Source organism: Pseudophryne corroboree, chromosome 1 (genome assembly GCF_028390025.1).
Source record: "Pseudophryne corroboree isolate aPseCor3 chromosome 1, aPseCor3.hap2, whole genome shotgun sequence".
NCBI lineage: Eukaryota > Metazoa > Chordata > Amphibia > Anura > Myobatrachidae > Pseudophryne > Pseudophryne corroboree.
This window is the reverse complement of record NC_086444.1, coordinates 803,001,785-803,025,481: the sequence shown is the minus strand read 5'-3', so window position 1 is coordinate 803,025,481 and position 23,697 is coordinate 803,001,785.

Sequence of the window (23,697 nt, the reverse complement as noted above, 5' to 3'; positions counted from 1 at the left end):
TGTGGATACGAGGTCCCAGAGACCATCCCCAAACAATTCCTCACCCTTATAAGGCTCTATGTGCCTTTTAAAGTCAGCATCACCTGTCCAGTGTCGAGTCTCTAATACCCTCCTGACAGAATGGACATTGCATTAATTCTGGATGCCAGCCGGCAAAATATCCCTCTGTGCATCCCTCATATATAAGATGACGTCTTATGTTCGCAAAATAGTATCCCTGTTTGACAGGGTTACAGACCACGCTGCAGCAGCACTATCTGCAGGTCTCAGTCTAGTACCTGAGTGTGTAAATACAGACTTCAGGATAGCCTCCTGCTTTTTATCAGCAGGTACCTTCAAAGTGGCCGTATCCTAAGACGGCAGTGCCACCTTTTTTGACAAACGTGTGAGCGCCTTATCCACCCTAGGGGATATCTCCCAGCGTAAGTTATCCTCTGGCGGGAAAGGGTACGCCATCAGTAACTGTTTAGAAATTACCAGTTTCTTATCGGGGGAACCCACGCTTTTTCACACTTCATTCACTCATTTGATGGGGGAACAAAACACTGCCTGCTTTTTCTCCCCAAACATAAAACCCTTTTTTAGTGGTACTTGGGTTAATGTCAGAAATGTGTAACACATTTTTTATTGCCGGGATCATGTAACGGATGTTCCTAGTGGATTGTGTATATGTCTCAACCTCGTCGACACTGGAGTCAGACTCCGTGTCGACATCTGTGTCTGCCATCTGAGGGAGCGGGCGTTTTTGAGCCCCTGATGGCCTTTGAGACGTCTGGGCAGGCGCGGGCTGAGAAGCCGGATGTCCCATAGCTGTTACGTCATCCAGCCTTTTATGTAAGGAGTTGACACTGTCGGTTTATACCTTCCACCTATCCATCCACTCTGGTGTCGGCCCCACAGGGGGCGACATCACATTTATCGGCATCTGCTCTGCCATCACATAAGCCTCCTCATCAAACGTGTCGACACAGCCGTACCGACACACCGCACACACACACACAGGGAATGCTCTGACTGAGGACCGGACCCCACACAGCCCTTTGGGGAGACAGAGAGAGAGTATGCCAGCACACACCAGAGCGCTATATAATTTTGTGATTAACACTATATTGAGTGAATTTTTCCCAATAGCTGCTTGTATATACAATATTGCGCCTAAATTTTGTGCCCCCCCTCTCTTTTTAACCCTTTGAGCCTGAAAACTACAGGGGAGAGCCTGGGGAGCTGTCTTCCAGCTGCACTGTGAAGAGAAAATGGCTCCAGTGTGCTGAGGGAGAAGCCCCGCCCCTTTTTCAACTGACTTTCTCCCGCTTTTTCTGGAATACTGGCAGGGGTAATTTTACATCTATATAGCCTCTAGGACTATATATGATGTAGATTTGCCAGCCAAGGTGTCATATATTGCCCTCAGGGCGCCCCCCCCCAGCGCCCTGCACCCTCAGTGACCGGAGTGTGAAGTGTGCATGAGGAGCAATGGCGCACAGCTGCAGTGCTGTGCGCTACCTTGGTGAAGACCGAAGTCTTCTGCCGCCGATTTTCCGTACCTCTTCTTGCTTCTGGCTCTGTAAGGGGGACGGCGGCGCGGCTCCGGGAACGAACACCAAGGCCAGTTCCATGCGGTCGATCCCTCTGGAGCTAATGGTGTCCAGTAGCCTAAGAAGCCCAAGCTAGCTGCAAGCAGGTAGGTTCGCTTCTTCTCCCCTTAGTCCCTCGATGCAGTGAGCCTGTTGCCAGCAGGTCTCACTGTAAAATAAAAAACCTAAAATAAACTTTCTTTCTAGGAGCTCAGGAGAGCCTAGTGTGCATCCAGCTCGGCCGGGCACAGAAATCTAACTGAGGTCTGGAGGAGGGTCATAGTGGGAGGAGCCAGTGCACACCAGATAGTACCTAATCTTTCTTTTAGAGTGCCCAGTCTCCTGCGGAGCCCGTCTATTCCCCATGGTCCTTACGGAGTTCCCAGCATCCACTAGGATGTCAGAGAAATTAAATATTATGAGCACATTATATGGCACACCTTCAGAATTTAGGAAATGATATCATTCTTTAGAAAGATATATTTTCTTGCTTATTACATTAACCGTATCCCAATCACTATTCACTCAATCTTAAGGCTAAGTGGCAAAGTCATTTTCATATATGCAAATTATTATGCATCTTAATCATTATGTCTGTAAAAAGGACCATGTGTCCTCAAACAAAACAGGCCCCACAGGTGAGTCGGTCCACTGGGAATCTTCCCTGTAAACCCTATGGCCAATCCGCCTCTGGACTTGCTATAACATAGTCCTATAAGGTGGATGAACTGGCTTATCTATAATGGGTGTAGTATGTGCGACGGTCATGGAGGGCCCACACTGTAAACCCCTCAACCATTTTTTCAATACTTATGCCACCCATACATTAGGACGACTTGCCGTCTCACCCCCCCCCCCCCCCCCCCCATACGGTAGATTGTAAGGTGCTTATGATCCTCAATAGGATCCTACCCGGGTCGGCTGTTTATATATGCAGCACATATGATCAGTTGATGCTACGTGCGACCCGTGGGAATGCGTATCGCATCGTTATAGCACCCAGAACATGCATGCGATGGGTCGAATAACACGTCAATATCGTGTGTTCAGACATGATGTTGACCTAGTGTATGGCCAGCTGTACCCTCCAGAGCCCCATGTTGGCAGCACGTGTGCTGCAAAAAAAACCCAGGAGAATGGTGCGGTGGCCATTTTCACAGCGTTTTGCGCATGAGCAGTAAGAAAATCGCTGAGAATATGGCTGCCATGCCATTTTCCCAGAGACCTGCGCATGCAGCTCTAGGGACTCATAGTGCCCAGTATCTATTGCCTTGCCTTGCCAGGTAGAGAGGAGGGGGCCCGGATGGAGACTGCACTCGGGCCTCCTTTCTTGATGCTCGCCTGGCTGGAGGATTCAATTAGCAATCAGAAGTGGCTCTATAGTGTTGCTGGCAGTCATCATCATCAGCAGCAGCAGCAATTGCTTATTGTTTCATCGGTATATACCAACCTTACTTTGGATTTCATGCATGACCTTCTCTTCTTCTGAATAATGTGGTATACTGTATTTGCAAAGCAAATATGTATTACGCATAGTATTAATACTATTTACATAACACGGTCAGTAATATTTATAAACCACCTCACCTCATGTTTATGATACATGACATAGCAAGTTTAAAAAGCAAACCCTTTCATAGACAAAGCTCTTAACACAGTTAGTGTTAGTTGGCAGTTGTCACTAACAAATGTAAAACCAGTAGCAGTACCACAAGTGTATGCAGTAGAATTATAAATTCAGAAATGTAATATATTTATTTGTAGTCTTTAAGTGTTCCATCATTTATTGATGACAATGCTTCAAAACCTTATTAGTACAATATCATTACGCTGTTATTATAATTGGTTATTACTAACAATGAATACAGTTTGTAACCATAATTGTATTACACGTTACATAGGGGGATATTTACTAAGCAGTGATAAGCGTGGAGAAGTGAGCCAGTGGAGAAGTTGCCCATGGCAACCAATCAGCACTGAAGTAACATCAATAATTTGCATTCTATATAAAGAGCCGCGCATCGCCGCCATTTTCACTCGTGCATTGGAGATTGAACGGAGAGGACGTGGCTGCGTTCTCTCCCTGAAAAGATCCGTAATCTGTGCTCAGTGTGCTGCAAATATCTGTGCTCAGTGTGCTGCAAATATCTGTGCTCAGTGTGCTGAAAATATCTACGTTCTCTGCCTGAAAACGCTCCATATCTGTGCTCAGTGTGCTGCAAATATCTGTGCTCAGTGTGCTGCATTGTGGGGACTGGGGACCACCAGTATATAATTATAGTAGTACAGTACAGTACAGTAGGCCATTGCTGTATCTTGCAGCTCTGTGTCAAGTATACTATCCATATCTGTGCTGCATTATTGTGAGCAGTATATAGTAGGACAGTGCAGCATTTTGGTGACCAGCAGTATACATATAGTACAGTACAGTAGGCCATTGCTGTATCTTGCAGCTCTGTGTCAAGTATACTATCCATAGCTGTGCTGCATTATTGTGAGCAGTACATAGTAGGACAGTGCAGCATTTTGGTGACCAGCAGCATACATATAGTACAGTACAGTACAGTAGGCCATTGCTGTATCTTGCAGCTCTGTGTCAAGTATACTATCCATAGCTGTGCTGCATTATTGTGAGCAGTATATAGTAGGACAGTGCAGCATTTTGGTGACCAGCAGTATACATATAGTACAGTACAGTAGGCTATTGCTATTGATATATTACTGGCATATAATTCCACACATTAAAAAATGGAGAACAAAAATGTGGAGGGTAAAATAGGGAAAGATCAAGATCCACTTCCACCTCGTGCTGAAGCTGCTGCCACTAGTCATGGCCGAGACGATGAAATGCCATCAACGTCATCTGTCAAGGCCGATGCCCAATATCATAGTAGAGAGCATGTAAAATCCAGAAAACCAAAGTTCAGTAAAATGACCCAAAAATCTAAATTAAAAGCGTCTGAGGATAAGCGTAAACTTGCCAATATGCCATTTACGACACAGAGTGGCAAGGAACGGCTGAGGACCTGGCCTATGTTCATGGCTAGTGGTTCAGCTTCACATGAGGATGGAAGCACTCATCCTCCCGCTAGAAAACTGAAAAGAGTTAAGATGGCAAAAGCACAGCAAAGAACTGTGCGTTCTTCTAAATCACAAATCCCCAAGGAGAGTTCAATTGTGTCGGGTGCGATGCCTGACCTTCCCAACACTGGACGGGAAGAGGTGGCACCTTCCACCATTTGCACGCCCCCTGCAAGTGCTGGAAGGAGCACCCACAGTCCAGTTCCTTATAGTCAAATTGAAGATGTCACTGTTGAAGTACACCAGGATGAGGATATGGGTGTTGCTGGCGCTGAGGAGGAAATTGACAAGGAGGATTCTGATGGTGAGGTGGTTTGTTTAAGTCAGGCACCCGGGGAGACACCTGTTGTCCGTGGGATGAATATGGCCATTGACATGCCTGGTCAAATTTAAAAAAAAAATCACCTCTTCGGTGTGGAATTATTGTAACAGAAATGCGGACAACAGGTGTCAAGCCGTGTGTTGCCTTTGTCAAGCTGTAATAAGTAGGGGTAAGGACGTTAACCACCTCGGAACATCCTCCCTTATACGTCACCTGGAGCACATTCATCAGAAGTCATTGACAAGTTCAAAAACTTTGGGTGACAGCGGAAGCAGTCCACTGACAACTAAATCCCTTCCTCTTGTACCCAAGCTCCCAGTGCAAACCACACCACCAACTCCCTCAGTGTCAATTTCCTCCTTAGACAGGAACGACAATAGTCCTGCAGGCCATGTCACTGGCAAGTCTGACGAGTCCTCTCCTAACTGGGATTCCTCCGATGGATCCTTGAGTGGAACGCCTACTGCTGCTGGCGCTGCTGTTGTTGCTGCTGGGAGTCGATTGTCATTCCGGAGGGGAAGTCGGAAGACCACTTGTACTACTTCCAGTAAGCAATTGACTGTCCAACAGTCCTTTGCGAGGAAGATGAAATATCACAGCAGTCATCCTGCTGCAAACCGGATAACTCAGGTTTTGGCCGCTGTGTTGGTGTTAAACGTGTGTCCGGTATCCACCGTTAATTCACAGGGAATTAGAGAATTGCTTGAGGTAGTGTGTCCCCGGTACCAAATGCCATCTAGGTTCCACTTCTCTAGGCAGGCGATACCGAGAATGTACACAGACGTCAGAAAAAGAGTCAGCAGTGTCCTAAAAAATGCAGTTTTACCCAATGTCCACTTAACCACGGACATGTGGACAAGTGGAGCAGGGCAGACTAAGGACTATATGACTGTGACAGTCCACTGGGTAGATGTATTGCCTCCCGCAGCAAGAACGGCAGCGGCGGCACCAGTAGCAGCATCTCGCAAACGCCAACTCATTCCTAGGCAGACTACGCTTTGTATCACCGCTTTCCATAAGAGGCACACAGCTCACTACCTCTTACGGAAACTGAGGAACATTATTGCAGAATGGCTTACCCCAATTGGACTCTCCTGGGGATTTGTGACATCGGACAACGCCACCAATATTGTGCGTGCATTACATGTGGGCAAATTCCAGCACGTCCCATGTTTTGCACATACATTGGATTTGGTGGTGTAGAATTATTTAAAAAAACGACAGGGGCATGCAAGAGATGCTGTCGGTGTCCCGAAGAATTGTGGGCCACTTTTGGCATTCAGCCACCACGTGCTGAAGACTGGAGCACCAGCAAAAACTCCTGAACCTGCCCTGCCATCATCTGAAGCAAGAGGTAATAACGAGGTGGAATTCAACTTAAAGGATAAAAAAAGGGGCAGACTAGATGGGCCAAGTGGTTCTGATCTGCCGTCAAATTCTATGTTTCTATGTTTCTAACCCTCTATATGCTTCAGAGGATGGAGGAGCAACAAAAGGCCATTCAAGCCTATACATCTGCCTACGATATAGGCAAAGGAGGGGGAATGCACCTGACTCAAGCGCAGTGGAGAATGATTTCAACGTTGTGCAAGGTTCTGCAACCATTTGTACTTGCCACACGTGAAGTCAGTTCAGACACTGCCAGCCTGAGTCAGGTCATTACCCTCATCAGGCTTTTGCAGAAGCAGCTGGAGAGATTGAAGGAGGAGCTAAAATGGAGCGATTCCGCTAGGCACATGGGACTAGTGGATGGAGCCCTTAATTCGCTTAACCAGGATTCACGGGTGGTCAATCTGTTGAAATCAGAGCACTACATTTTGGCCACCGTGCTCGATCCTAGGTTTAAAGCCTACGTTGTATCTTTCTTTCCGGCAGACACAAGTCTGCACATGTTCAAAGACCTGCTGGTGAGACACTTGTCAACTCAAGCGGAACGTGACCCGTCAACAGCTCCTCCTTCACATTCTCCCGCAACTGGGGCTGCGAGGAAAAGGCTAAGAATTCCGAGCCCACCCGCTGGCGGTGATGCAGGGCAGTCTGGAGCGAAAACAAACATCTGGTCCGGACTGAAGGACTTGCCAACGATTACTGACATGTTGTCTACTGTCACTGCATATGATTCTGTCACCATTGAAAGAATGGTGGAGGATTATATGAGTGACAGCATCCAAGTAGGCACGTCAGACAGTCCGTACATATACTGGCAGGAAAAAGAGGCAATTTGGAGGCCCTTGCACAAACTGGCTTTATTTTACCTAAGATGCCCCCTCTCCATTGTGTACTCCGAAAGGACAATTCCATCTTGCACCTCTTTTTTTTTATTTATCTCTGCATCATGTGATGTTTGGGGCTAATTTTTTAAGTGCCATCCTGTCTGACACTGCAGTGCCACTCCTAGATGGGCCAGGTGTTTGTGCCGCCCACTTGGGTCGCTTAGCTTAGTCATCCAGCGACCTAGGTGCAAATTTTAGGACTAAAAATAATATTGTGAGGTGTGAGGTGTTCAGAATAGACAGGAAATGAGTGGAAATTATGGTTATTGAGGTTAATAATACTATGGGATCAAAATTACCCCCAAATTCTATGATTTAAGGTGTTTTTGAGGTTTTTTTTTTAATAAAAAACGACCCGAATCCAAAACACACCCGAATCCGACAAAAAAATGTCAGGGAGGTTTTGGCAAAACGCGTCCGAATCCAAAACACGGCCGCAGAACCGAATCCAAAACCAAAACACTAAACCCGAAAAATTTCCGGTGCACATCTCTAGTAAAAAGATGTGTGCTAATGTAGAGCAAAGCATGTTAGTTAGATGTGTTTTTGCCTTAATTATATGTAAAAAAAAATTATAAAATGAAATGAGCAAAGCAAACTTATTTTCTTCACATTAAAGTGTAATAACCATATTTCTCTGACGTCCTAAGTGGATGCTGGGACTCCGTAAGGACCATGGGGGGAATAGCGGCTCCGCAGGAGACTGGGCACAACTAAAGAAAGCTTTAGGACTACCTGGTGTGCACTGGCTCCTCCCACTATGACCCTCCTCCAGACCTCAGTTAGAATCTTGTGCCCGGCTGAGCTGGATGCACACTAGGGGCTCTCCTGAGCTCCTAGAAAGAAAGTATATTTTAGGTTATTTATTTTACAGTGAGATCTGCTGGCAACAGACTCACTGCAGCGAGGGACTAAGGGGAGAAGAAGCGAACCTACCTAACTGGTGGTAGTTTGGGCTTCTTAGGCTACTGGACACCATTAGCTCCAGAGGGATCGACCGCAGGACCCGACCTTGGTGTTCGTTCCCGGAGCCGCGCCGCCGGCCCCCTTACAGAGCCAGAAGCAAGAAGTGTTCCGGAAAATCGGCGGCAGAAGACTTCTGTCTTCAACAAGGTAGCGCACAGCACTGCAGCTGTGCGCCATTGCTCCTCATGCACACCTCACACTCCGGTCACTGATGGGTGCAGGGCGCTGGGGGGGGGGCGCCCTGAGGGCAATATAATACACCTTGGCTGGCAAATCATCACAATATATAGTCCCAGGGCTATATATGTGATAAATTACCCCTGCCAGAATCCATGAAAAAAGCGGGAGAAAAGTCAGCCGAAAAAGGGGCGGGGCTATCTCCCTCAGCACACTGGCACCATTATTTCTTCACAGTGCAGCTGGAAGACAGCTCCCCAGGCTCTCCCCTGTAGTTTTCAGGCTCAAAGGGTTAAAAAGAGAGGGGGGGGGGGGGGCACTAAAATTAGGCGCAATATGTGTATACAAGCAGCTATTGGGGGGAAAATCACTCAGTTATAGTGTTAATCCCTGCATTATATAGCGCTCTGGTGTGTGCTGGCATACTCTCTCTCTGTCTCCCCAAAGGACTTTGTGGGGTCCTGTCCTCAGTCAGAGCATTCCCTGTGTGTGTGTGCGGTGTGTCGGTACGGCTGTGTCGACATGTTGGATGAGGAAGGTTATGTGGAGGCGGAGCAGAGGCCGATAAATGGGATGTCGCCCCCTGTGGGGCCGACACCAGAGTGGATGGATAGGTGGAAGGTATTAACCGACAATGTCAACTCCTTACATAAAAGGCTGGATGACGTAACAGCTGTGGGACAGCCGGCTTCTCAGCACGCGCTTGCCCAGGCGTCTCAAAGGCCATCAGGGGCTCAAAAAACACCCGTTACCTCAGATGGCAGACACAGATGTCGGCACGGAGTCTGACTCCAGTGTCGACGAGGTTGAGACATATACACAATCCACTAGGAACATCCGTTGCATGATCTCGGCAATGAAAAATGTGTTACACATTTCTGACATGAACCCAAGTACCACATAAAAGGGGTTTTATGTTTGGGGAGAAAAAGCAGCCAGTGTTTTGTTCCCCCATCAGATGAGTGAATGAAGTGTGTAAAGAGCGTGGGTTCCCCCGATAAGGAAATGGTAATTTCTGAAAAGTTACTGCTGGCGTACCCTTTCCCGCCAGAGGATAGGTCACGTTGGGAGATAAGGCGCTCACACGTTTGTCAAAAAGGGTGGCACTGCCGTCTTGGGATACGGCCACTTTGAAGGAGCCTGCTGATAAAAAGCAGGAAACTATCCTGAAGTCTGTATATACACACTCAGGTACTATACTGAGACCTGCATTTGCCTCAGCATAAATAGTGCTGCTGCAGCGTGGTCTGATATCCTGTCAGATAATATTAATACCCTAGACAGGGATAATATTTTGCTAACATAGAGCATATTAAAGACGTCGTCTTATATATGAAGGATGCACAGAGGGATATTTGCCGGCTGGCATCCAGAATTAATGCAATGTCCATTCTGCCAGGAGGGTATTAGAGACCCGGCAGTGGACAGGTGATGCTGCCTTTAAAAGGCACATGGAGATTCTGCCTTATAAGGGTGAGGAATTGTTTGGGGATGGTCTCTGGGACCTCGTATCCACAGCAACAGCTGGGAAGAAAATTTTTTACCTCAGGTTTCCTCACAGCCTAAGAAAGCACCATATTTTCAGGTACAGTCCTTTCGGCTTCAGAAAAGCAAGCGGGTCAAAGGCGCTTCCTTTCTGCACAGAGACAAGGGAAGAAGGAAAAAGCTGCACCAGACAGCCAGTTCCCAGGATCAAAAATCTTCCCCCGCTTCCTCTGAGTCCACCGCATGATGCTGGGGCTCCACAGGTGGAGACAGGTGCGGTGGGGGCGCGTCTCGGGAACTTCAGGGACCAGTGGGCTTGCCCACAGGTGGATCCCTAGGTTCTGCAAGTAGTATCACAGGGATACAGGCTGGAGTTCGAGGCGACTCCCCCTCGCCGTTACCTCACATCAGCCTTGCCTGCTGCCCTCGGAGAAAGGGAGGTAGTACTGGCGGCAATTCACAAGCTGTACTTCCAGCAGGTGAAATCAAGGTACCCCTCCTTCAACAAGGCCGGGGTTACTATTCCAAAATGTTGTGGTACCGAAACCAGACGGTTCGGTGAGACCCATTCTAAAATTGAAATCCTTGAACACTTATATACGAAGGTTCAAGTTCAAAATGGAATCGCTCAGGGCGATTATTGCAAGCCTGGAGAATTTCATGGTATCACTGGACATCAAGGATGCTTACCTGCATGTCCCTATTTACCCTCTTCACCAGGAGTACCTCAAAATTGTGGTACAGGATGGTCATTACCAATTCCAGATGTTGCCGTTTGGTCTGTCCCCGGCACCGAGGGTATTTACCAAGGTAATGGCCGAAATATTTATCCCGTGCTTGGATGATCTCCTTATAAAGGCGAGGTCCAGAGACCAGTTTTTCGTCGGAGTAGCACTATCTCGGGAAGTGCTACAACAGCACGGCTGGATTCTGAATATTCCAAAGTCGCAGCTGGTTCCTACGACGCGTCTACTGTTCCTGGGTATGGTTCTGGACACAGAACAGGATAAAAAGGGTTTCTCCTGGAGGAGAAGTCCTAGGAGTTGTCGTCTCTAGACAGAGACCTCCTAATACAAATACAGGTGTCGGTGCATCGATGCACGCGAGCCCTGGGAAAGATGGTAGCTTCTTACGAAGAAATTCCATTCACCAGGTCCCATGCAAGGATCTTCCAGTGGGATCTGTTGGACAAGTGGTCCGGGTCGCATCTTCAGATGCATCGGCGGATAACCCTGTCTCCAAGGGCCAGGGTGTCGCTGTTGTGGTGGCTGCAGAGTGCTCATCTTCTAGGGGGCCGCAGATTCGGCATACAGGACTGGATCCTGGTGACCACGGATGCCAGCCTTCGATGCTGGGGGGCAGTCACACAGGGAAGAAACTTCCAAGGACTATGGAAAAGTCAGGAGACTTCCCTACACATAAATATTCTGGAACTAAGGGCCATTTACAATGTCCTAAGTCAGGCTAGACCCCTGCTTCAACACCGGCCGGTGCTGATCTAGTCAGACAACATCACGGCGGTCGCTCATGTAAACCGACAGGGCGGCACAAGAAGCAGGATGGCGATGGCAGAAGCCACAAGGATTCTCCGATGGGTGGAAAATCATGTGTTAGCACTGTCAGCAGTGTTCATTCCCGGAGTGGACAACTGGGAAGCAGACTTTCTCAGCAGACACGACCTCCACCCGGGAGAGTGGGGACTTCATCCAGAAGTCTGCCAAATGATTGTACACCGTTGGGAAGGGCCACAGGTGGACATGATGGCGTCCCGCCTCAACAAAAAGCTGCAATGATATTGCGCCAGGTCAAGGGACCCTCAGGCGATAGCTGTGGACGCTCTGGTAACACTGTGGGTGTACCAGTCGGTGTATGTGTTCCCTTCTCTGCCTCTCTTACCCAGGGTAATGAGAATAATAAGAAGGAGAGGAGTAAGAACTATACTCATTGTTCCGGATTGGCCAAGAAGAGCTTGGTACCCAGAACTCCAAGAAATGATCTCAGAGGACCCATGGCCTCTGCCGCTCAGACAGGACCTGCTGCAGCAGGGGGCCTGTCTGTTCCAAGATGTACCGCGGCTGCGTTTGACGGCATGGCGGTTGAACGCCGGATCCTGAAGGAAAAGGGCATTCCGGAGGAAGTTATCCCTACGCTAATTAAAGCTAGGAAGGAAGTGAACGCAAACCATTATCACCGCATATGGCGGAAATATGTTGCGTGCTGTGAGGCCAGGAGGCCCCAAAGGAGGAATTTCAGCTAGGTCGATTTCTGCACTTCCTACAGTCAGGGTGACTATGGGCCTAAAATTGGGTTCCATTAAGGTCCAGATTTCGGCTCTATCGATTTTCTTCCAAAATAGAACTGGCTTCACTGCCTGAAGTTCAGACTTTTGTTAAGGGAGTGCTGCATAGTCAGCCCCCGTTTGTGCCTCCAGTGGCACCGTGGGATCTCAACGTGGTGTTGGATTTCCAAAAGTCGCATTGGGTTGAGCCACTTAAATCCGTGGAGATACAATACCTCACGTGGAAAGTGGTCATGCTGTTGGCCTTGGCGTCGGCCAGGTGTGTATCAGAATTGGCGGCTTTGTCATGCAAAAGCCCTTATCTGATTTTTTATATGGATAAGGCGGAATTGAGGACTCGTTCCCAATTCTTTCCTAAGGTGGTATCAGTTTTTCATGTGAACCAACCTATTGTGGTGCCTGCGGCTACTTGGGACTTGGAGGATTCCAAGTTACTGGACGTAGTCAGGGCCCTGAAAAGTATATGTTTCCAGGACGGCTGGAGTCAGGAAAACTGACTCGCTATTTATCCTGTATGCACCCAACAAGCTGGGTGCTCCTGCTTCTAAGCAGACTATTGCTCGCTGGATCTGTAGCACGATTCAGCTTGCACATTCTGCGGCTGGACTGCCGCATCCTAAATCAGTGAAAGCCCATTCCACGAGGAAAGTGGGCTCTTCTTGGGCGGCTGCCCGAGGGGTCTCGGCTCTACAAACTTTGCCGAGCAGCTACTTCGGGGTCAAACACATTTGCTAAATTCTACAAGTTTGACACCCTGGCTGAGGAGGACCTAGAGTTTGCCCATTCGGTGCTGCAGAGTCATCCGCACTCTCCCGCCCGTTTGGGAGCTTTGGTATAATCCCCATGGTCCTTACGGAGTCCCAGCATCCACTTAGGACGTCAGAGAAAATAAGATTTTACTCACCGGTAAATCTATTTCTCGTAGTCCGTAGTGGATGCTGGGCGCCCATCCCAAGTGCGGATTGTCTGCAATACTTGTTTATAGTTATTGCCTAACTAAAGGGTTATTGTTGAGCCATCTGTTGAGAGGCTCAGTTATATTTCATACTGTTAACTGGGTATAGTATCACGAGTTATACGGTGTGATTGGTGTGGCTGGTATGAGTCTTACCCGGGATTCAAAATCCTTCCTTATTGTGTCAGCTCTTCCGGGCACAGTATCCTAACTGAGGTCTGGAGGAGGGTCATAGTGGGAGGAGCCAGTGCACACCAGGTAGTCCTAAAGCTTTCTTTAGTTGTGCCCTGTCTCCTGCGGAGCCGCTATTCCCCCCATGGTCCTTACGGAGTCCCAGCATCCACTACGGACTACGAGAAATAGATTTACCGGTGAGTAAAATCTTATTTTTGCAGCACATAACAAAACTTTAAAACATTTTTTTGTATTTTTTGCCAGGACCCTTTTCTTCTGCATCTGAGCCTCTTGAAACTAGAGATGTGCACCGGAAATTTTTCGGATTTTGTGTTTTGGTTTTGGATTCGGTTCCGCGGCCGTGTTTTGGATTCGGACGCGTTTTGGCAAAACCACCCTTAAAATGTTTGGTCGGATTCGGGTGTGTTTTGGATTTGGGTGTTTTTTTTCCAAAACCCCCTCAAAAACAGCTTAAATCATAGAATTTGGGGGTTATTTTGATCCTATAGTATTATTAACCTCAATAACCATAATTTCCACTCATTTCCAGTCTATTCTGAACACCTCACACCTCACAATATTATTTTTAGTCCTAAAATTTGCACCGAGGTCGCTGGATGACTAAGCTAAACGACCCAAGTGGGCGGCACAAACACCTGGCCCATCTAGGAGTGGCACTGCAGTGTCAGACAGGATGGCACTTAAAAAAATTGGCCCCAAACATCACATGATGCAAAGATAAATACAAAAAAAGAGGTGCAAGATGGAATTGTCCTTAGGCCCTTCCACCTACCCTTACGTTGTATAAACAAGACATGCACACTTTAACAAACCCATCATTTCAGCGACAGGGTCTGCCACACGACTGTGGTTGAAATGACTGGTTGGTTTGGGCCCCCACCAAAAAAAGAAGCAATCAATCTCTCCTTGCTCAAACTGGCTCTACAGAGGCAAGATGTCAACCTCATCATCATCCTCCGATTCCTCACCCCTTTCACTGTGTACATCCCCCTCCTCACAGAGTATTAATTCGTCCCCACTGGAATCCACCATCACAGGTCCCTGTGTACTTTCTGGAGGCAATTGCTGGTAAATGTCTACACGGAGGAATTGATTATAATTTATTTTGATGAACATCATCTTCTCATTCATTTTGTGGAAGTAACCTCGTACGCCGATCGCTGACAAGGTGACCGGCTGCACTAAACACTCTTTCGGAGTACACACTGAAGGGGGGGCAACTGAGGTAAAATAAAGCCAGTTTGTGCAAGGGCCTCCAAATTGCCTCTTTTTCCTGCCAGTATACGTACGGACTGTCTGACGTGCCTACTTGGATGCTGTCACTCATATAATCCTCCACCATTCTTTCAATGGTGACAGAATCATATGCAGTGACAGTAAACGACATGTCAGTAATCGTTGGCAGGTCCTTCAGTCCAGACCAGATGTTTGTTTTCGCTCCAGACTGCCCTGCATCACCGCCAGCGGGTGGGCTCGGAATTCTTAGCCTTTTCCTCGCAGCCCCAGTTGCGGGAGAATGTGAAGGAGGAGCTGTTGACGGGTCACATTCCGCTTGAGTTGACAAGTGTCTCACCAGCAGGTCTTTGAACATGTGTAGACTTGTGTCTGCCGGAAAGAGAGATACAACGTAGGCCTTAAACCTAGGATCGAGCACGGTGGCCAAAATGTAGTGCTCTGATTTCAACAGATTGACCACCCGTGAATCCTGGTTAAGCGAATTAAGGGCTCAATCCACAAGTCCCACATGCCTAACGGAATCGCTCCGTTTTAGCTCCTCCTTCAATCTCTCCAGCTGCTTCTGCAAAAGCCTGATGAGGGGAATTACCTGACTCAGGCTGGAAGTGTCTGAACTGACTTCACGTGTGGCAAGTTCAAAGGGTTGCAGAACCTTGCACAACATTGAAATCATTCTCCACTGCGCTTGAGACAGGTGCATTCCCCCTCCTTTGCCTATATCGTAGGCAGATGTATAGGCTTGAATGGCCTTTTGCTGCTCCTCCATCCTCTGAAGCATATAGAGGGTTGAATTCCACCTCGTTACCACCTCTTGCTTCAGCTGATGGCGGGGCAGGTTCAGGAGTGTTTGCTGGTGCTCCAGTCTTCGGCACGCGGTGGCTGAATGCCAAAAGTGGCCCGCAATTCTTCGGGCCACCGACAGCATCTCTTGCACGCCCCTGTCGTTTTTTTTTAAATTCTGCACCACCAAATTCATTGTATGTGCAAAACATGGGACGTGCTGGAATTTGCCCACATGTAATGCACGCACAATATTGCTGGCGTTGTCCGATGTCACAAATCCCCAGGAGAGTCCAATTGGGGTAAGCCAATCTGCGATGATGTTCCTCAGTTTCCATAAGAGGTTGTCAGCTGTGTGCCTCTTATGGAAAGCGGTGATACAAAGCATAGCCTGCCTAGGAACTAGTGATGAGCGGGTTTGGTTCCTCGGGATCCGAACCCCCTTGAACTTCACCCATTTTACACGGTTCAGAGGCAGCCTCGGATCTGCCCGCCTTGCTCGGTTAACCCGAGCGCACCTGAACGTCATCATCCCGCTGTCGTATTCTTGCGAGATTCGTATTCTATATAAGGAGCCGCGCGTGGCCGCCATTTTCACTCGTGCTTTGGAATTGATAGCGAGAGGACGTGGCTGCGTTCTCTCAGTTTCTGTGTTCAGTGTGCTGCAAATATCTGTGCTCAGTGTGCTGCAAATATCTGTGCTCAGTGTGCTGAAAATATCTACGTTCTCTGCCTGAAAAACTCTCCATATCTGTGCTGCATTGTATTATATAGTAGGAGGACAGTGCAGAATTTGGCTGTGACCACCAGTATATATATAGCAGTACGGTACAGAAGTCCATTGCTCTACCTCTGTGTCGTCAAGTATACTATCCATCCATACCTGTGCTGCATTTTAGTTGTGCGCAGTATATAGTAGAAGGACAGTGCAGAATTTTGCTGACCACCAGTATATATATAGCAGTACGGTACAGTAGTCCACTGCTCTACCTCTGTGTCGTCAAGTATACTATCCATCCATACCTGTGCTGCATTTTAGTTGTGCGCAGTATATAGTAGGAGGACAGTGCAGAATTTTGCTGACCACCAGTATATATATATAGCAGTACGGTACATTAGTCCACTGCTCTACCTCTGTGTCGTCAAGTATACTATCCATCCATACCTGTGCTGCATTTTAGTTGTGCGCAATATATAGTAGGAGGACAGTGCAGAATTTAGCTGACCACCAGTATATATATAGCAGTACGGTACAGTAGTCCACTGCTCTACCTCTGTGTCGTCAAGTATACTATCCATATCTGTGCTGCATTTTAGGTGTGCGCAGTATATATAGTAGGAGGACAGTGCAGAATTCTGCTGACCACCAGTATATATATAACAGTACGGTATAGTAGTCCACTGCTCTACCTCTGTGTCGTCAAGTATACTATCCATCCATACCTGTGCTGCATTTTAGTTGTGCGCAGTATATAGTAGGAGGACAGTGCAGAATTTTGCTGACCACCAGTATATATATATATAGCAGTATGGTACATTAGTCCACTGCTCTACCTCTGTGTCGTCAAGTATACTATCCATCCATACCTGTGCTGCATTTTAGTTGTGCGCAATATATAGTAGGAGGACAGTGCAGAATTTTGCTGACCACCAGTATAAATATAGCAGTACGGTACAGTAGTCCACTGCTCTACCTCTGTGTCGTCAAGTATACTATCCATCCATACCTGTGCTGCATTTTAGTTGTACGAAGTATATAGTAGGAGGACAGTGCAGAATTTTGCTGACCACCAGTATATATATAGCAGTACGGTACAGTAGTCCACTGCTCTACCTCTGTGTCGTCAAGTATACTATCTATCCATACCTGTGCTGCATTTTAGTTGTGCGCAGTATATAGTAGGATGACAGTGCAGAATTTTGCTGACCACCAGTATATATATAGTAGTACGGTACAGAAGTCCATTGCTCTACCTCTGTGTCGTCAAGTATACTATCCATCCATACCTGTGCTGCATTTTAGTTGTGCGCAGTATATAGTAGAAGGACAGTGCAGAATTTTGCTGACCACCAGTATATATATAGCAGTACGGTACAGTAGTCCACTGCTCTACCTCTGTGTCGTCAAGTATACTATCCATCCATACCTGTGCGGCATTTTAGTTGTGCACAGTATATAGTAGGAGGACAGTGCATAATTTAGCTGACCACCAGTATATATAAAGCAGTACGGTACAGTAGTCCACTGCTCTACCTCTGTGTCGTCAAGTATACTATCCATATCTGTGCTGCATTTTAGTTGTGCGCAGTATATATAGTAGGAGGACAGTGCAGAATTCTGCTGACCACCAGTATATATATATAGCAGTACGGTACAGTAGTCCACTGCTCTACCTCTGTGTCGTCAAGTATACTATCCATCCATACCTGTGCTGCATTTTAGTTGTACGAAGTATATAGTAGGAGGACAGTGCAGAATTTTGCTGACCACCAATATATATATAGCAGTACGGTACAGTAGTCCACTGCTCTACCTCTGTGTCGTCAAGTATACTATCTATCCATACCTGTGCTGCATTTTAGTTGTGCGCAGTATATAGTAGGAGGACAGTGCAGAATTTTGCTGACCACCAGTATATATATAGCAGTACGGTACAGTAGTCCACTGCTCTACCTCTGTGTCGTCAAGTATACTATCTATCCATACCTGTGCTGCATTTTAGTTGTGCGCAGTATATAGTAGGATGACAGTGCAGAATTTTGCTGACCACCAGTATATATATAGCAGTACGGTACAGAAGTCCATTGCTCTACCTCTGTGTCGTCAAGTATACTATCCATCCATACCTGTGCTGCATTTTAGTTGTGCGCAGTATATAGTAGAAGGACAGTGCAGAATTTTGCTGACCACCAGTATATATATAGCAGTACGGTACAGTAGTCCACTGCTCTACCTCTGTGTCGTCAAGTATACTATCCATCCATACCTGTGCTGCATTTTAGTTGTGCGCAGTATATAGTAGGAGGACAGTGCTGAATTTTGCTGACCACCAGTATATATATAGCAGTACGGTACAGTAGTCCACTGCTCTACCTCTGTGTCGTCAAGTATACTATCTATCCATACCTGTGCTGCATTTTAGTTGTGCGCAGTATATAGTAGGATGACAGTGCAGAATTTTGCTGACCACCAGTATATATATAGCAGTACGGTACAGAAGTCCATTGCTCTACCTCTGTGTCGTCAAGTATACTATCCATCCATACCTGTGCTGCATTTTAGTTGTGCGCAGTATATAGTAGAAGGACAGTGCAGAATTTTGCTGACCACCAGTATATATATAGCAGTACGGTACAGTAGTCCACTGCTCTACCTCTGTGTCGTCAAGTATACTATCCATCCATACCTGTGCGGCATTTTAGTTGTGCACAGTATATAGTAGGAGGACAGTGCATAATTTAGCTGACCACCAGTATATATAAAGCAGTACGGTACAGTAGTCCACTGCTCTACCTCTGTGTCGTCAAGTATACTATCCATATCTGTGCTGCATTTTAGTTGTGCGCAGTATATATAGTAGGAGGACAGTGCAGAATTCTGCTGACCACCAGTATATATATAGCAGTACGGTACAGTAGTCCACTGCTCTACCTCTGTGTCGTCAAGTATACTATCTATCCATACCTGTGCTGCATTTTAGTTGTGCGCAGTATATAGTAGGAGGACAGTGCAGAATTTTGCTGACCACCAGTATATGTATAGCAGTACGGTACAGTAGAAAACAAAATGTGGGGTAGTCCACAAGCGCTGCAAGTAATTGATGAATAGTTGTCAGTTCATCATAATCCCATTCTCATATTCAACTTCATTGCTCACACAGATTTCTAAACCTTGTACCACTCCTTGATTTTTCAAAGGTTCGCACCTTTTGACTAACCTCCTCAAAGCGAGATATGTACGTCAAAAGGTTTCTTTTAGGAGTTCTTCTTATGCACTTATATTTTTCAGGATTATAGGTTTATACATCCCCGTCCCTCAAAAAGAGCACTCACCTCTCAACAGTGCCCTATATCCCTTAAAAGGTTTCTTTGTTATCGACCGGTCACAGGGTTTCCACTGGTGTTCATCAGTACTGGGATATAAAAACACCACACCGACGCGTTTCGGATTCAAGATCCTTCCTCAAGGTGTCTCATGGAGCCAAAAAGTCAGCCCTTTATACTTCCTGTTCGCCCCTCCCAGCCTTACTTACCAATCACATAATTTCAATTAAAAACATCCTTAATGCTTCACTTAATAGCACTTTATCCACATATCCCTATCCTTCCTTTTAAGAATCAATCTATACTCTCTTTATAAAGCCACAAACTGAACAATTTCATCACTAAAATTAACTAGGAAAGTTAATAGGTGAAACTGAAACTCAAAATTGGATCGCACGATTAACATAGTTCGTATATTGTCCTGTAGTTAATTCCGGATTACAGCTCCCGTTCTTTATAGTCCGTGTCATTACCCACAAGTCCTTTAGTAGTACAAACAGCTTTATTGGTCATTCTTGTATTCCACAGAACGCCTTATCGACCGGATACGGACGCTCTCCTTCCTGTCTGTGGAGCGCAGCGTGTTAACGGATCGTGGTCACGTGACATCCGTTTCCCCACGGAAGTGCGGGTCATTCCGTTCGTGGCATGGAACGCAAATACAGGGAGGCACTTTATTTCCACATTATCCAGTGTCTTTATCTCAGTTAATCTCAGTGGCAGCACATTATGTTCATAAAAGAGAACCAAAATAGAAAACTTGTTAGTAATAAATCAAACATAGTACAGAATAGTATTTAAAATGATGCCATCCATTTGTTTTGCCAATCGTTCCATCAGTGCAAAAACCACTTCATTTCAAAGTCAACGTTTAGACCTTTTGGGTCTAAAGTTTGCATTTCATAAATAGTACGCATTTCTATCTTTGCCAGTCTACTTTCACCATCATTAGTTCTCCAACTTGGGACCACAGCTTTTATTCCACAGAAACTCACCAGATGTTTAATATTACATTCATGTATTTTTTTTAAATGTAGGGATACATTGTGAGTTTCCATTCCTTTTTTTATATTACGTATATGCTCTGCCATGCGAGTTTTTAACATACGAGTTGTACGTCCCGCGTACTGGGCACCGCACGAACATTCGAGCAAATATACACAATTCTTTGTGTTGCAGGTACAGATGTAGCCACCTTTATCTTGAGTGGCTGAGGCGTTTGTCCCGATCGAGCATATGCAGCGTAGGGAGGCGCGCCTAGTCACAGAGAGGCGTACCTAATCGCACGGAGGCAGACAGAGCGTTTGGCGTTACCTTTACGTGTAATACCTGCGATCAGCCACCAGATGTCGCTTTTTACAATCACCACTGAGCATGCGTGTGGTCTCCCGTAAAATACAATACTGAAATATATAATAAGGACTACTTTACTAAGGCGTCTCATTACGCTGCATAAAGTAAATACTCATTACGCTGCATTATTTAATACAGTACTGTATATACGACACAGACGCAAATAGTACAGCATACAGTATATGATCCATCTACAATACTTTATGAATACTGTATGTGAGCGTCCAAGTCCCGCAGACAAAACATAAAACCAGTAGTGTACACTGTCGCAAATGGATGTGTGTTAGAAGTTCACTATTGCCTCTCAAGATTAGGAATTTTGTACAGTATGTTATCGTCCTAATCTCGTAGCCATTACAGCATAATCAAAACCAATGGATTTATACATTTGTCTGCGGCGAAGTGGTGAAGTGTTTCGCTTCCTATACTCAGAGTCCCGGGTTCGATTCCTTAAGTACAAATGCATGTTAGTTTTTTTCAGACACTTTATTATTTTTTTTATTCACATAAACCAGGGCAAAGCTGCATGAGCGGTTCTACTGTTAAGGTTCTATGCTCCGTACAGTACACATACAATTCTGTAGCTGGGCAGACTCAATAGAAATGGCTACCACCTATGACTCCTTGCCCCACAGAGGCCCTAGGCTACGGAGCAAGTAATAGTCCAGATTGTACAGACTATGGGGCAATGCTGAAGGAGCGTCACAATCCCCTAGCTAAAATACACAGTATGCACATTATGGTACACCGGACTCGATCGCATAGCACACTGGCAAAATGGCCGCCGCCCCTGAACCCTTTTGCAGGCTATGGGGCAATGCTGAAGGAGCGTCACAATCCCCTAGCCAAAATACACAGGGGCGATGGGGATAAGCTACTGTAGGATTGCATACAGTATTACGGTACACCGGACTCAATCGCATAGCACACTGTCAAAATGACCACTACCCCTGAACCCCCACCTCGTGGCAGGCAGCAGTCGGGTATGGAGTGAGAAATGGCATAAGTTGTGCAGGCTACGGGGCGATGCTGAAGGAGCGTCACAATCCCCTAGCCAAAATACACAGAGATAAGCGAGGTCTATGCACATTACAGTACGTTACACCGGGCTCGATCGCATAGCAAACTGACAAAACACAAGTTTTACATAAAGCAGGCCAAAGCTGCAGGAGAGTTTCTACTGTAAAGGTTCTATGCACCGTACGGTACACATACAATTCTATAGCAGGGCAGACTCAATTGAAATGGCTACCGCCTGTGACTCCTACAGTAGCTCCTAGGAGGCACTCAGCTATGGAGCAAGTAACAGCACAGATTTTGCAGGCTATGGGGCAATGCTGAAGGAGCGTCACAATCCCCTAGCTACAATACACAGGGGCGATAGGGATAATCGAGTGGCTGGAGGGGGTGTCCCCTTGATTTAAGGGGTCCCCACTCCTCCAGGGTACCCCGGCCAGGGGTGACTAGTTGGGTATTTAATTCCATGGCCGCAGGGACCGGTATAAAAGTGTCCCCCGGCTGTGCATTATCTGTCCAGCTAGTGGAGCCCGGTGCTGGTTAAAAAAATAGGTGGAACCCCTATGCTTTTTGTCCCCCAAGCTGCAGGAGAGTTTATACTGTAAAGGTTCTATGCACCGTACGGTACACATACAATTCTATAGCAGGGCAGACTCAATTGAAATGGCTACCGCCTGTGACTCCTAGCTCCTAGGAGGCACTCAGCTATGGAGCAAATAACAGCACAGATTTTGCAGGCTACGGGGCAATGCTGAAGGAGCGTCACAATCCCCTAGCTACAATACACAGGGGCGATAGGGATAATCGAGTGGCTGGAGGGGGGGTCCCCTTGATTTAAGGGGTCCCCACTCCTCCAGGGTACCCCGGCCAGGGGCGACTAGTTGGGTATTTAATGCCACGGCCGCAGGGACCGGTATAAAAAAGTGTCCCCCGGCTGTGCATTATCTGTCCAGCTAGTGGAGCCCAGTGCTGGTTCAAAAAATACGGGGAACCCCTACGCTTTTTTGTCCCCCTTATTTTTTGCACCAGGACCAGGCGCAGAGCCCGGTGCTGGTTCTAAAAAGATGGGGGATCCCGTGTCCATTTTTTCCGTATTCCTGCCGGAATTCGACCGCAATTGCATATACTGTACCCCTTAATGTCACTGCTTACAGTATACAGTATTTAGACATGAGCTTGTGTACAGTATCTGTCATGAGGTGCTTTTTTCACTGACACTATAACTTTTTTCTAATTACTGAGTGGAAAATAAAAAAAAGATTATAAACAAAATACAGTAGAGTACAGTTACTACGAAATTGCACAGTAGTCTACAGTAGTACAGTGCTACAGGAGGCAGAGAGATATTCATAATACAGTAGGAGCAGAATGATTATCCAGTGGTAGGGGACATACAGTACTGTACTGTACCTGTATGTAAAACACCTGCTGTCTGGATCCCGACATTCAAAATGCTGAGTCTGGATTCAGAGTATGATTGGAGGTTTAGGCTAGTGGAGGGTGGGTAGGATGCACAATTTTGGGCACCATACTACAAAATGGATATTGTGGAACTAGAAAAGGTTTAGGAGGAGGGCGACCAAAGTGATCAAGTGGATTGAGAAGCTGGAATACGAGGAAAGGCTTGCTAGGCTAGGCATGTTTACATTGGAAAAGAGGAGATTAAGAGGGAACATGATTAACCTTTACAAATATATACAGTAAGGGGACAATACACAGGAACTGTTTTTGATAAGATCGACACAGAGGACACGTGCACAGTCACTCGTGTTGGAGTAGAGGAGATTTCGCATACAGAGGCGAAAAGGGGTCTTCACAGTGAGGGAAATACTGTACGTTTGGAATTCCCTGCCTGAAAAGTAATAAAAGTGGACTTGGTCAATACTTTTAAGAATGGGCTTGAGAAAATCCTACTGTACTTACTATACTGTGGCTCCTCC